General features: G+C 39.5%; 2 non-coding genes across 2 annotated transcripts; one reads left to right on the top strand and one right to left on the bottom strand.

The window, feature by feature from the left end:
* Positions 1 to 1,216: 1,216 nt before the first annotated feature.
* Positions 1,217 to 1,320, bottom strand: LOC112738629 (small nucleolar RNA R71). Its single transcript, XR_003169578.1, has one exon. It is a non-coding gene; the product is annotated as a small nucleolar RNA R71 (small nucleolar RNA).
* Positions 1,321 to 12,941: 11,621 nt separating this feature from the next.
* Positions 12,942 to 13,045, top strand: LOC112738616 (small nucleolar RNA R71). The gene has a single exon (XR_003169566.1). It is a non-coding gene; the product is annotated as a small nucleolar RNA R71 (small nucleolar RNA).
* The last annotated feature ends 1,743 nt before the right edge of the window (positions 13,046 to 14,788 follow it).

Here is a 14,788-nt window from a genome sequence, read left to right as displayed (position 1 = left end):
GTTTTGATTCGGAGATCTCAATATCTCCTAACACCCAATGAACTCCCCATTTCTGATTTACCACTTTCTCTTTACATTCTGCAATTAAATTCATGCAATCACCCCCATCCCTTTTAATTTCAGCAATTTAGCTTCTCGCTCTTTAATTCATGCAATTTTACATTCCGCAATTCTCATCTAAATCTTGATTCCGCTCAACTAGAACATACTTCTAATCCGAATTGCTCACTCAACCAATCCTTGTGGGATTCGACCTCACTCTATTGTGAGTTTTTACTTGACGATAACCGGTGCACTTGCCGGAAGGAATTTTGCCGATCGTGCAATTTCCTAAATCGTAGCATATCAAGTTTATGGCACCGTTGCCGGGGATTGGTTTTCGATTGACAATTCTCAAATTGGAAGTTAACTAGATTGAGCAATTTTTTTTTGTTTTGATAATTTAGTTCAAGTTACTTGTTGAATTTTAACTTCTGCACTCTGTTACTTGTTTTCTTTCTTTATGCCTTTAAATTCAAGCAACTAACTCACTGACTCACTAACTATTTGAATTAATTCCTCAACTGCTCTAACCATACTCTTCCATTAACCAAGAGTATTTCACTTGTTTGTTGCATGTGCTGTGTTCTTGTATGACAGGTAGGAGAGGAGAGACATCAACTCCTCATTATACCGAACCAGAGCGGACCCTTCATAAACTTAGAAGGGAAGCAAGAGGGAAGAGAGTACTGAGAGAAGAGGAATCTGAAGGGGAATCTGAGGACAATTTTGAGGAAGCTTTAGATCTCAACATGGATAGAGAAGTTCACAACCATGAGAGGGCTGATGGAAACAATGCCATTCCTGAGAGGAGGGTTCTTGGTTCATACATAAACCCAACCTCTGGGAATTGTGGTAGCAGCATTCAGAAATCACCCATTCATGCCAACAATTTTGAACTCAAACCACAGCTAATATCACTTGTGGAGGATCATTGTTCATTTGGTGGGAGTGCTAATGAAGATCCAAACCAACATCTCACAAAATTCTTGAGAATTTGCGACACTGTGAAGTCCAATGGAGTCCAGGAAGATACCTATAAACTGCTCTTGTTCCCATTTTCACTTAGGGACAAGGCAGCTAAGTGGCTGGAATCATTCCCAAGGGGAGCCTAACAACCTGGGATGAGGTGGAAAGCAAGTTTCTGGCACGTTTCTACCCCCCACAAAAGGTCAATAGGCTTCGATCTGAGGTTCAGACTTTTAGACAACAAGATGGTGAAACTCTCTACGAGGCATGGGAGAGATTCAAGGATTTGACAAGGAAATGCCCACCAGACATGTTCCATGACTGGGTGCAATTGCATATTTTCTATGATGGACTTTCTTATGAATCAAGGAAGGCTGTAGACCATTCATCAGGAGGTTCATTGAACAGGAAAAAGACTGTGGAAGAAGCCATTGAAGTGATTGAGACAGTGGCTGAGAATGAGTACTACTATGCTTCAGAGAGACACAACACTAAGGGAGTCATGGAGCTGAACCATGTTGATACAATTTTAGCCCAAAACAAGGTGTTTGCCAAGCAACTAGCAGAGCTCACCAGGAAATTAGAAACAAAGCAAGTGGCTGCAAAACACACACAAGATCAAGAGGAAGTAAGCACTGAAGGAGGTGATTGGGAAGAGGCCAATTATGTAGGAAATCAACAAAGGCAACCATATGATCCACATTCCAACACTTACAACCCAGGCTGGAAAAACCACCCAAACTTTGGGTGGGGAAACCAGCAAAACCAACATAACAAGTCCACATACCAAAACTCCAACCAAAGATCATACCAAGCCACACAAAACACTTACTCCCAACCATCATATCATGGCCAAAATAATCAACCTACCCAACCTAATCCGAACCAACAATTTCAAGATCAACTAAACAGGATAGAAGGAATGCTGGCAAACATGGGTCAGGACATAAGTGAGTTGAAAAGCTTTAGGGATGATGTGAGATCTACCTTAAGGAACCATGGTGAAAAACTCAAGAGGATGGAGTCTCAAGTAGTAGAGCTATCTCAACAGGCCCCCAAGTCAACTGCAGTGTTCCCTAGTGACACAGAAAAGAATCCTAAAGGGGAACAAAAGGGAGTGAGATGGGAAGAATGCAAGGCCATCACCATATTGAAGGAAGTCTCAGAAGAAGAAGGAATCAGACCCTCAGAATAGGAGCCAGAAATCTTGAAGGAAGGTGTGGAAGAAGCTAAGTAGGAAAGTGAAACTGAGCAAGCCAAGGAACTGCAAAAAGGCATGCTGGAAACATACCAACCAAAAGCACCATTTCCTCAGAGGTTAGGAGGAGGTGAAAAAGGGAAAACCTATTCATGGTTTTTAGAGACATTTAAGTCTCTCCATATCAATATTCTCTTTCTTGAGATTCTCCAGCAGATGCCTACACATATCAAGTATTTAAAGGAATTGCTGAGCAAGAAAAGAGTTTTGAAGGGAGGACAAACTGTAATAATGAACAAAGAATGCAGTGCCCTCATCAAGAAGGACATAGTCTCTAAGAAAACAGACCCAGGAAGTTTTCATATCCCCTGCATCATAGGGGAAACAAAAATTGACAGAGGATTCTGTGATCTAGGAGCTAGCATAAATGTGATGCCTCTGACTCTTATGAAGAGGCTACAACTGAATGAGGTGAGATCCACTGATGTAATCATACAACTGGCTGACAAAACTCAGAAGCAAGCTGAAGGGGTAGTTGAAAATGTGCTGGTGAAAGTGGGAAATTATTTCTTCCCCACAGACTTTGTCATTTTGGACATGGAGGAAAGCTACCTACACCCTATCATTCTGGGAAGGCCATTTCTAGCCACTGCTAGAGCACTCATAGATGTAGAACAAGGAGAGCTAATCTTGAGAATACATGATGAACAGCTCATTTTCAATGTTTTCAAACCTGCATCTGAGCCTGAACCAGAACCTGAAAAGCCTAAGGATGATAGTAGCCATCTGTGTTTGGAGGAAAGCAATCCAGCAGCTGAAACTCTGAAACAGTCCTTGGAAGGCAAACAAGAATTGCAAGAGTTAAAGCCACGAGAATCAATAGAAATAGATCAGAAGGATCCTCCTGGCATAAGGGTCAATGAAGAAATCCTCAAGAGAAAGGGAAGAATTGTAAAGAAATTGCCAAGAGGGTGGAGAAACAAGAAAATTCCCACTGAAGGTTTCTCTCCGGGAGATAAAGTGATATCAAGTCATTATCTGCCAATCCCACCTGGCCTCAAAACCATTCCTTCCCAGCTCCCTCAAGTGTTCACAATCAGGAAAGTTCTTTCTATGGAATATTTGGAAATCATGAATGAATCAAATGGGGACGTTTTCATAGTGAGAGGAGAGGACATCAAGCACTACAATCCACCCTAACAAGGGGCAACCGTCAAGCTAATGACGTTAAAGAAGCGCTTATTGGGAGGCAACCCAACCTGAGGTAATACTCCCTTGTTGTTTCTTTTATTTGTTTCAATAAAAAGGTGAAGTAGTTTCTGTGCATTGCAAAGAATTAAGTTTGGTGTTTCACACCAAACAATGAATTCGTGGATCAATAATTCAAAGGGGAATGTGTGACTCTAAGTTTGGTGTTCCACCACACAGATCAACTGAACACAACAACCTTTGAATTATATGAAAGGAACAACCATTCTAAGCAATCACAGGAATGCTTAAAATCCTTAGCAGCAACTTCATTCCAAGGAGAATTCAAGGACTCAAAGAGCAGAGGAGTAAGTAGGAGACTAAGTTTGGTGTTCACACACCAACTTAAGACTCAGACACTTGCCCATACATAGTTGAGCTAACCACTCAAGTGCTTGAGAAGCAAGCAACTTCATCACTCTTTGCAGGAAAGGAAACAAGGATCTGAGAAAGAACATGAAGCAACAATTAGGAGAAGAAGGAGAAATCAAATTGTTTCCTGGCAACAAAGAGAAAACAAGAAATTTCACAAGGTGGTGGTGTTCCTTGACCATTCTTTAAAAGGCAAACAAAAGCATGCTTGTTCTGGTTTAAACTGTAATTGTTGAATCTTTCTGGAATGTGAAGTTTTTAGTATGTTTGTCTGTCTACTGCTTTGAATAAAGTGAATGCCTAGATGTTTGGATATAACTTCACCTTCTTAAACAAATGCTTGCCATGCTTGTTCTGTTTCCAAAAATAAAAGAAAAGTTGAACAAAAGTAGCTTGGCTTAATTAGTGACAAATCAAGTAGAATTAAGTGGTGGTATGCATGCTTGATTGTTTAGTCAGATCACTGGAAATTGAGTGTAGAATTATCATTTTTGTGTAGAAGTTTGAATACTGTCTATGGATCTTGATGAATAAATGTCTTTGGCCATGAAAAAGAAAGAAAAAGAAGAAAAAGCCACTGAAAAAGGGCAACCAAAAAGCAAAAAATTTGAGAAAATAAGCTAGGCACCAATGGTTTGAACTTCTGAGACAAATGCCTGTGGTGTTTATGTATTAAGGATATGCTTGGATGAATAGGTTCTGAGGAGTGTTTCAACACTTGGTAACTTGGGTTAACTAACCCGGGATTATCAACCAAAAGTCCATTATCAAGAGCAACCTAAATACAAAACATTTAGTCACACAAAGAGGTGCTGGGCACCAATGTCTCAAGAAGAAATGTGAACTAAAATGCCTGTAGTGGATATGTGTAGTGCACTGATAAGAAAAAAGAAAATGCCAAAGGCTTGTGCAACACATGACACTAAGCAAACAAGGAGCAAAGGAGCTCTAAGAAAAAGAAAAGAAAAACAAAGAAGAGAATAGTGCCAAAGACATAAGAATAACAAGAGGCCATAGCAGTGTTTGATGGATGCAATGAAAAAGTGATAATCTTACCTGATAAGAATGAAAAAGTGATGCTGCAACTTTCTGCATAAAACCCTTTTGATGAACTTCAAATGCTTGCTAATATAGCCAATGTAATTGCTTTCTGTTTCATACTTTCTTCTCAAATAACTCAGGACTTGCTTAGGGACAAGCAAGTATTAAGTTTGGTGTTGTGATGCCAAGGCATCTTAGGCTAGTTTCACTAGCATTTTTTGTTAGTTTTAGTTGTTTTATGCATTTTCTTGAGCTTAAAGTAACCAAGAATGGTTAAATGAATAACAAAGCAATGAACCATCCAAACAGTATGATTTTGATGCAAATTCCATGAGTTTTAGTTATATTACTTGAATGCTATGAATGGAAGATTTCTCATGAAATTTTGCAAGACTTTGATGCAATTGTTTGGATGATTTCAGGGAAGAAGAGGCTAGGCAAGGAAGCAACAAAATCAATAAAGGAAGTTGAATATCACATGTGGAGTTTAAGTTCCAGTTTAAGCCTAAACTGGAGCTTAAACGCCAGAATCATGAAGGCTAAGAAATGCTGGAATTGGCGTTTAACCTCCAGTTTAACCTTAAACTGGAAGTTAAACGCCAGAATGAGAATTTCACCAAGGGAGCATTTCCACGTTTAAGCTCCAGTTTAACCTTAAACTGGAGCTTAAACATGTTCGACACAATCTCTCACCAGGAAGCATTTCCACGTTTAACCTCCAGTTTAACCTTAAACTGGAGGCTAAACGCCAGAAGTAAGAAAGGCACCAGGAGCATTTCCACGTTTAAGCTCCAGTTTAACCTTAAACTGGAGCTTAAACGTGTTCGACTATTTCTCTCCTCCAGGGTTGCTTTCTCATTTCCACGTTTAAGCTTCAGTTTAACTTTAAACTGAAGCTTAAACGTGTTCGACCCAATTGCTCCTCCAGGGTTGCTTTCTTCATTTCCACGTTTAAGCTTCAGTTTAACCTTAAACTGAAGCTTAAACGTGTTCGACATTTCACACTCCTGGGTTGCTTTCTTCCATTTCCACGTTTAAGTTTCAGTTTAACATTAAACTGAAACTTAAACTTCAACTTAAACGCCACTTTTTGAAAGGGGTTTCTGGGCCAAATATATTGAAGTTTAAGTTAGCATTTGACCACAAACATTAACTTAAACGTATTATGGTATGAAACCCAATTGAATATCATGGTTTATGGGATTGGGCCTGAAGAATTGATGAGTCTGGAGCTTCAATTTGTTGAGTCTTGTGTCATTACTTGTTTATCACTAAGTTTGCTCAATGAATGTTACAGAATTGGATCACTGCCTCATCAGGATTATGGACCATAAACCCAAAGCAAAAGGAAATCAGGGAAAGGCCTCAAAGCCCAAGAAACACAACAGAAGCTCAATTTAGAAAGTGTATAAATAGGATAGAATTTAAGTTAGTTGGAACTTTTACGCGGAGAACTTTGGATCATTTTCTTTTAGTTTTGTAATTGAATTCAGAGCTATGACTCACTAAACCCCTTTCATTGGGTTAGGGAGCTCTATTGTAATTCAATGAATCAATAATAGTTTTATCTTCTTCTTCAATCTTTTCTCTTGAATTTTGTTAGAAAGCTTCTCGATCTAATTCCATTGGGTAGTTGTCTTAGGAAAGAAACTACCCATAATTGGAATCCTTCGGAACCTTAGGAAAGGAATGGAGGATTCATGCTAGAGAAGCTTTCTCACAGTGAATTGGATTGGGGTTTGAATGGATATTGTGACATGTAATCCTACCAAATTGTGTTTCATGAAACTGTGTGGTATAATCAGTGATCGAGCATCATCTCTTCTTATGAACATTTAAACCAAGGGATTGGGAATTTGTTTGTTTTTAGAGAGAATTGGTGAGCCAAGGGATTGGGATCCAATCATATAAGATTGCCAAGCAAAATTCAATGAATGCATTGGTTGAGGAAGGGATAAAAGTTGTTTTGATTCGGAGATCTCAATATCTCCTAACACCAATGAACTCCCCATTTCTGATTTACCACTTTCTCTTTACATTCTGCAATTAAATTCATGCAATCACCCCCATCCCTTTTAATTTCAGCAATTTAGCTTCTCGCTCTTTAATTCATGCAATTTTACATTCCGCAATTCTCATCTAAATCTTGATTCCGCTCAACTAGAACATACTTCTAATCCGAATTGCTCACTCAACCAATCCTTGTGGGATTCGACCTCACTCTATTGTGAGTTTTTACTTGACGATAACCGGTGCACTTGCCGGAAGGAATTTTGCCGATCGTGCAATTTCCTAAATCGTGCATAAACTTGATATGCTACGATTTTAAGAAATTGCACGATCGGCAAAAATTCCTTCCGGCAAGTGCACCGGTTATCGTCAAGTAAAAACTCACAATAGAGTGAGGTCGAATCCCACAAGGATTGGTTGAGTGAGCAATTCGGATTAGAAGTGTGTTCTAGTTGAGCGGAATCAAGATTTAGATGAGAATTGCGAAATGTAAAATTGCATGAATTAAAGAGCGAGAAGCTAAATTGCTGAAATTAAAAAGGGATCGGGGTGATTGCATGAATTTAATTGCAGAATGTAAAGAGAAGTGATAGATCAGAAATGGGGAATTCATTGGGTTTCAGGAGATATTGAGATCTCCGAATCAAACACTTTTTTTATCCCTTCCTCAACCAATGCATTCATTGAATTTTGCTTGGCAATCTTATATGATTGGATCCCAATCCCTTGGCTTACCAATTCTCTCTAAAAACAAACAAATTCCCAATCCCTTGGTTTAAATGTTCATAAGAAGAGATGATGCTCGATCACTGATTATACCACACAGTTTCATGAACCACAATTTGGTAGGATTACATGTCACAATATCCATCCAAACCCCAATCCAATTCACTGTGAGAAAGCTTCTCTAGCATGAATCCTCCATTCCTTTCCCAAGGTTCCGAAGGATTCCAATTATGGATAGTTTCTTTCCCAAGACAACTAACCAATGGAATTAGATCGAGAAGTTTTCTAACAAAATTCAAGAGAAAAGATTGAAGAATAAGATAAAACTATTATTGATTCATTGAATTACAATAGAGCTCCCTAACCCAATGAAAGGGGGTTTAGTGAGTCATAGCTCTGAATTCAATTACAAAAGTATGAAAACTAGAAAAAGTGATCCCCCAAATTCCCCAGTGCCAACCAACTTAAATTCTATCCTATTTATACACTTTCTAAATTGAGCTTCTATTGTGTTTCTTGGGCTTTGAGGCCTTTCCCTGATTTTCTTTTGCTTTGGGTTTATGATCCATAATCCTGATGAGGCTGCTGATCCAATTCTGTAACATTCATTGAGCCAACTTAGTGATAATCAAGTAATGACACATGACTCAACAAATTGAAATTCCAGACTCATCAATTCTTCAGGCCCAATCCCATAAACCATGATATTCAATTGGGTTTCATACCAGAGTACGTTTAAGTTAATGTTTGTGCTCAAATGCTAACTTAAACTGCAATATCTTTGGCCCAGAAACCTTTTCAATTAGTGGCGTTTAAGTTGCAGTTTAAGCTTAAACTGCAACTTAAACGTTGGACACTCCTGGAGGTGGTATAATTCAAGCACGTTTAAGCTTCAGTTTAAGGTTAAACTGAAGCTTAAACGTGGAAATGGAAGAAGGCAAGTCTGGAGTGTGGAGTTGTCGAACACGTTTAAGCTTCAGTTTAAGGTTAAACTGAAGCTTAAACGTGGAAATGAAGAAAGCAACCCTGGAGGAGAATGGTCGAACACGTTTAAGCTCCAGTTTAAGCTTAAACTGGAGCTTAAACGTGGAAATGGCTCCCTGGTGCATTTCTCATTTCTGGCGTTTAACTTTCAGTTTAAGGTTAAACTAGAGGTTAAACGCCACTTTCAGCTTTTCCTCAGCTTTCATGATTTTGGCGTTTAAGCTCCAGTTTAAGCTTAAACTGGAGCTTAAACGCCACTGATAGTTCCCAGCATTATATGGCTTGGTAGTTTGAGTTCCAGTTTAAGCTTAAACTGGAACTTAAACTCCACATGTGATATTCAAGCTTCCTTTATTGATTTTGTTGCTTCCTTGCCTAGCCTCTTCTTCCCTGAAATCATCCAAACAACTGCATCAAAGTCTTGCAACATTTCATGAGAAATCTTCCATTCATAGCATTCAAGTAATATAACTAAAAACTCATGGAATTTGCATCAAAATCATACTGTTTGGATGGTTCATTGCTTTGTTATTCATTTAACCATTCTTGGTTACTTTAAGCTCAAGAAAATGCATAAAACAACTAAAACTAACAGAAAAATGCTAGTAAAACTAGCCTAAGATGCCTTGGCATCACAACACCAAACTTAATGCTTGCTTGTCCCTAAGCAAGTCCTGAGTTATTTGAGAGGAAGTATGAAACAGAAAGCAATTACATTGGCTATATTAGCAAGCATTTGAAGTTCATCAGAAGGTTTTATGCAGAAAGTTGCAGCATCACTTTTTCATTCTTATAGGTACGATTATCACTTTTTCATTGCATCCATCAAACACTGCTATGGCCTCTTGTTATTCTTATGTCCTTGGCACTTTTCTCTTCTTTGTTTTTCTTTTCTTTTTCTTAGAGCTCCTTTGCTCCTTGTTTGCTTAGTGTCATGTGTTGCACAAGCCTTTGGCATTTTCTTTTTCTTATCAGTGCACTACACATATCCACTACAGGCATTTTAGTTCACATTTCTTCTTGAGACATTGGTGCCCAGCACCTCTTTGTGTGACTAAATGTTTTGTATTTAGGTTGCTCTTGATAATGGACTTTTGGTTGATAATCCCGGGTTAGTTAACCCATGTTACCAAGTGTTGAAACACTCCTCAGAACCTATTCATCCAAGCATATCCTTAATACATAAACACCACAGGCATTTGTCTCAGAAGTTCAAACCATTGGTGCCTAGCTTATTTTCTCAATTTTTTTGCTTTTTGGTTGCCCTTTTTCAGTGGCTTTTTCTTCTTCTTTTTCTTTCTTTTTCATGGCCAAAGACATTTATTCATCAAGATCCATAGACAGTTTTCAATTTCTACACAAAAATGATAATTCTACACTCTATTTCCAGTGATCTGACTAAACAATCAAGCATGCATACCACCACTTAATTCTACTTGATTTGTCACTAATTGAGCCAAGTTACTTTTGTTCAAACTTTTCTTTTATTTTTGGAAACAGAACAAGCATGGCAAGCATTTGTTTAAGAAGGTGAAGTTATATCCAAACATCTAGGCATTCACTTTATTCAAAGCAATAAACAGACAACATACTAGAAACTTCACATTCCAGAAAGATTCAACAATTACAGTTTAAACCAGAACAAGCATGCTTTTGTTTGCCTTTTAAAGAATGGTCAAGGAACACCACCACCTTGTGAAATTTCTTGTTTTCTCTTTGTTGCCAGGAAACAATTTGATTTCTCCTTCTTCTCCTAGTTGTTGCTTCATGTTCTTTCTCAGATCCTTGTTTCCTTTCCTGCAAAGAGTGATGAAGTTGCTTGCTTCTCAAGCACTTGAGTGGTTAGCTCAACTATGTATGGGAAGTGTCTGAGTCTTAAGTTGGTGTGTGAACACCAAACTTAGTCTCCTACTTACTCCTCTGCTCTTTGAGTCCTTGAATTCTCCTTGGAATGAAGTTGCTGCTAAGGATTTTAAGCATTCCTGTGATTGCTTAGAATGGTTGTTCCTTTCATATAATTCAAAGGTTGTTGTGTTCAGTTGATCTTTATGGTGGAACACCAAACTTAGAGTCACACATTCCCCTTTGAATTATTGATCCACGAATTCATTGTTTGGTGTGAAACACCAAACTTAATTCTTTGCAATGCACAGAAACTACTTCACCTTTTTATTGAAACAAATAAAAGAAACAGCAAAGGGGTATTACCTCAGGTTGGGTTGCCTCCCAACAAGCGCTTCTTTAACGTCACTAGCTTGACGGTTGTCCCTTGTTAGGGTGGATTGTAGTGCTTGATGTCTTCTCCTCTCACTATGAAAACGTCCCCATTTGATTCCTTCATGATTCTAAATGTTCCATAGAAAGAACTTTCCTGATTGTGAACACTTGAGGGAGCTGGGAAGGAATGGTTTTGAGGCCAGGTGGGATTGGCAGATAATGACTTGATATCACTTTATCTCCCGGAGAGAAACCTTCAGTGGGAATTTTCTTGTTTCTCCACCCTCTTGGCAATTTCTTTACAATTCTTCCCTTTCTCTTGAGGATTTCTTCATTGACCCTTATGCCAGGAGGATCCTTCTGATCTGTTTCTATTGATTCTTGTGGCTTTAACTCTTGCAATTCTTGTTTGCCTTCCAAGGACTGTTTCAGAGTTTCAGCTGCTGGATTGCTTTCCTCCAAACACAGATGGCTACTATCATCCTTAGGCTTTTCAGGTTTTGGTTCAGGCTCAGATGCAGGTTTGAAAACATTGAAAATGAGCTGTTCATCATGTATTCTCAAAATTAGCTCTCCTTGTTCTACATCTATGAGCGCTCTAGCAGTGGCTAGAAATGGCCTTGCCAGAATGATAGGGTGTAGGTAGCTTTCCTCCATGTCCATAATGACAAAGTCTGCGGGGAAGAAATAATTTCCCACTTTCACCAGCACATTCTCAACTACCCCTTCAGCTTGCTTCTGAGTTTTGTCAGCCAGTTGTATGATTACATCAGTGGATCTCACCTCATTCAGTTGTAGCCTCTTCATAAGAGTCAGAGGCATCACATTTATGCTAGCTCCTAGATCACAGAATCCTTTGTCAATTTTTGTTTCCCCTATGATGCAGGGGATATGAAAACTTCCTGGGTCTGTTTTCTTAGAGACTATGTCCTTCTTGATGAGGGCACTGCATTCTTTGTTCATTATTACAGTTTGTCCTCCCTTCAAAACTCTTTTCTTGCTCAGCAATTCCTTTAAATACTTGATATGTGTAGGCATCTGCTGGAGAATCTCAAGGAAGGGAATATTGATATGGAGAGACTTAAATGTCTCTAAAAACCTTGAATAGGTTTTCCCTTTTTCACCTCCTCCTAACCTCTGAGGAAATGGTGCTTTTGGTTGGTATGTTTCCAGCATGCCTTTTTGCAGTTCCTTGGCTTGCTCAGTTTCACTTTCCTGCTTAGCTTCTTCCACACCTTCCTTCAAGATTTCTGGCTCCTGTTCTGAGGGTCTGATTCCTTCTTCTTCTGAGACTTCCTTCAATATGGTGATGGCCTTGCATTCTTCCCATCTCACTCCCTTTTGTTCCCCTTTAGGATTCTTTTCTGTGTCACTAGGGAACACTGCAGTTGATTGGGGGCCTGTTGAGATAGCTCTCCTACTTGAGACTCCATCCTCTTGAGTTTTTCACCATGGTTCCTTAAGGTAGATCTCACATCATCCCTAAAGCTTTTCAACTCACTTATGTCCTGACCCATGTTTGCCAGCATTCCTTCTATCCTGTTTATTGATCTTGAAATTGTTGGTTCGGATTAGGTTGGGTAGGTTGATTATTTTGGCCATGATATGATGGTTGGGAGTAAGTGTTTTGTGTGGCTTGGTATGATCTTTGGTTGGAGTTTTGGTATGTGGACTTGTTATGTTGGTTTTGCTGGTTTCCCCACCCAAAGTTTGGGTGGTTTTTCCAGCCTGGGTTGTAAGTGTTGAATGTGGATCATATGGTTGCCTTTGTTGATTTCCTACATAATTGGCCTCTTCCCAATCACCTCCTTCAGTGCTTACTTCCTCTTGATCTTGTGTGTGTATTGCAGCCACTTGCTTTGTTTCTAATTTCCTGGTGAGCTCTGCTAGTTGCTTGGCAAACACCTTGTTTTGGGCTAAGATTGTATCAACATGGTTCAGCTCCATGACTCCCTTAGTGTTGTGTCTCTCTGAAGCATAGTAGTACTCATTCTCAGCCACTGTCTCAATCACTTCAATGGCTTCTTCCACAGTCTTTTTCCTGTTCAATGAACCTCCTGATGAATGGTCTACAGCCTTCCTTGATTCATAAGAAAGTCCATCATAGAAAATATGCAATTGCACCCAGTCATGGAACATGTCTGGTGGGCATTTCCTTGTCAAATCCTTGAATCTCTCCCATGCCTCGTAGAGAGTTTCACCATCTTGTTGTCTAAAAGTCTGAACCTCAGATCGAAGCCTATTGACCTTTTGTGGGGGGTAGAAACGTGCCAGAAACTTGCTTTCCACCTCATCCCAGGTTGTTAGGCTCCCCTTGGGAATGATTCCAGCCACTTAGCTGCCTTGTCCCTAAGTGAAAATGGGAACAAGAGCAGTTTATAGGTATCTTCCTGGACTCCATTGGACTTCACAGTGTCGCAAATTCTCAGGAATTTTGTGAGATGTTGGTTTGGATCTTCATTAGCACTCCCACCAAATGAACAATGATCCTCCACAAGTGATATTAGCTGTGGTTTGAGTTCAAAATTGTTGGCCTGAATGGGTGGTTTCTGAATGCTGCTACCACAATTCCCAGAGGTTGGGTTTATGTATGAACCAAGAACCCTCCTCTCAGGAATGGCATTGTTTCCATCAGCCCTCTCATGGTTGTGAACTTCTCTATCCATGTTGAGATCTAGAGCTTCCTCAAAATTGTCCTCAGATTCTCCTTCAGATTCTTCTTCTCCAGTACTCTCTTCCCTCTTGCTTCCCTTCTAAGTTTATGAAGGGTCCGCTCTGGTTCGGTATATGAGGAGTTGATGTCTCTCCTCTCCTACCTGTCATACAAGAACACAGCACAGGCAACAAACAAGTGAAATACTCTTGGTTAATGGAAGAGTATGGTTAGAGCAGTTGAGGAATTAATTCAAATAGTTAGTGAGTCAGTGAGTTAGTTGCTTGAATTTAAAGGCATAAAGAAAGAAAGCATGTAACAGAGTGCAGAAATTAAAATTCAACAAGTAACTTGAACTGAATTAACAAAGCAAAAAAATGCTCAATCTAGTTAACTTCCAATTGAGAATTGTCAATCGAAAACCAATCCCCGGCAACGGCGCCATAAACTTGATGTGCATAAACTTGATATGCTACGATTTAGGAAATTGCACGATCGGCAAAATTCCTCCTAAGAACTATCTCACGAATAAGGCAATTCGGCGTCGGTTAGTCCTCTCTAAGGGCAATCTGAACGTCACTTGAGAGAAATAAGCTCATTTTCTGCTGATTCGGTTGATTACGTGTAGGTGACATGAAACTAGGAGATACTATCCAGGAGCTGAGCCCTGATTTCAATTAACTGTTTCAGCGATACACAGTGGTACAAGTTGAAATAAAGACTACTGCAATTTGATCTAAGTTTATGCTTACCTGCTCAACCTATCCACTAGAATTTCAGCACCTGTTCTACTGTTAGCGTGATGGTGCAGATGAAATTTATTCTGTTGAAAGCTTCCGTTTCTTGAGAAAGTCGAGAGAGTGGTACTATACTCAACCCGCAGCAACTGTTTCTAACTGGGATACGCTTAGAAGAGAATTTTCGAAAAATTCTTACCAGCTAAAGTTACTGACAAACTGAGGAAAGACATTTCCATGATTGTCCAGGACGAATCCGAGACTCTCTATGAATATTAGAAGCACTTCAACAATCTTCTGGAAGCATGCCCCTACCATATGATTGACAAGATAGTGTTGCTCGGCTATGTAACACAGGGCATGAGGCCCCAAGATAAGACCACATTGGAAAGTGCTAGCAATGGGTCTATGAAAAAGTACAAGACCACTGATGAGGCATGGAAACTGATCAGCACTTAGCTGAATCTACAAGGAATCACAGGCAGAAATAAGGCTGGTCAAAGGCTGTTGCAGAGGTATCTTCTAGCAAGGAAACTACTGCTTTGGCTCAGAGTATATGTGAAATGACCAACTTACTAAAGCAGTGCAGTTGAG

This window comes from Arachis hypogaea, chromosome 13, assembly GCF_003086295.3.
Source record: "Arachis hypogaea cultivar Tifrunner chromosome 13, arahy.Tifrunner.gnm2.J5K5, whole genome shotgun sequence".
In the NCBI taxonomy this organism is placed as follows: domain Eukaryota; kingdom Viridiplantae; phylum Streptophyta; class Magnoliopsida; order Fabales; family Fabaceae; genus Arachis; species Arachis hypogaea.
This window is presented reverse-complemented; position numbering and strand designations above follow the sequence as displayed.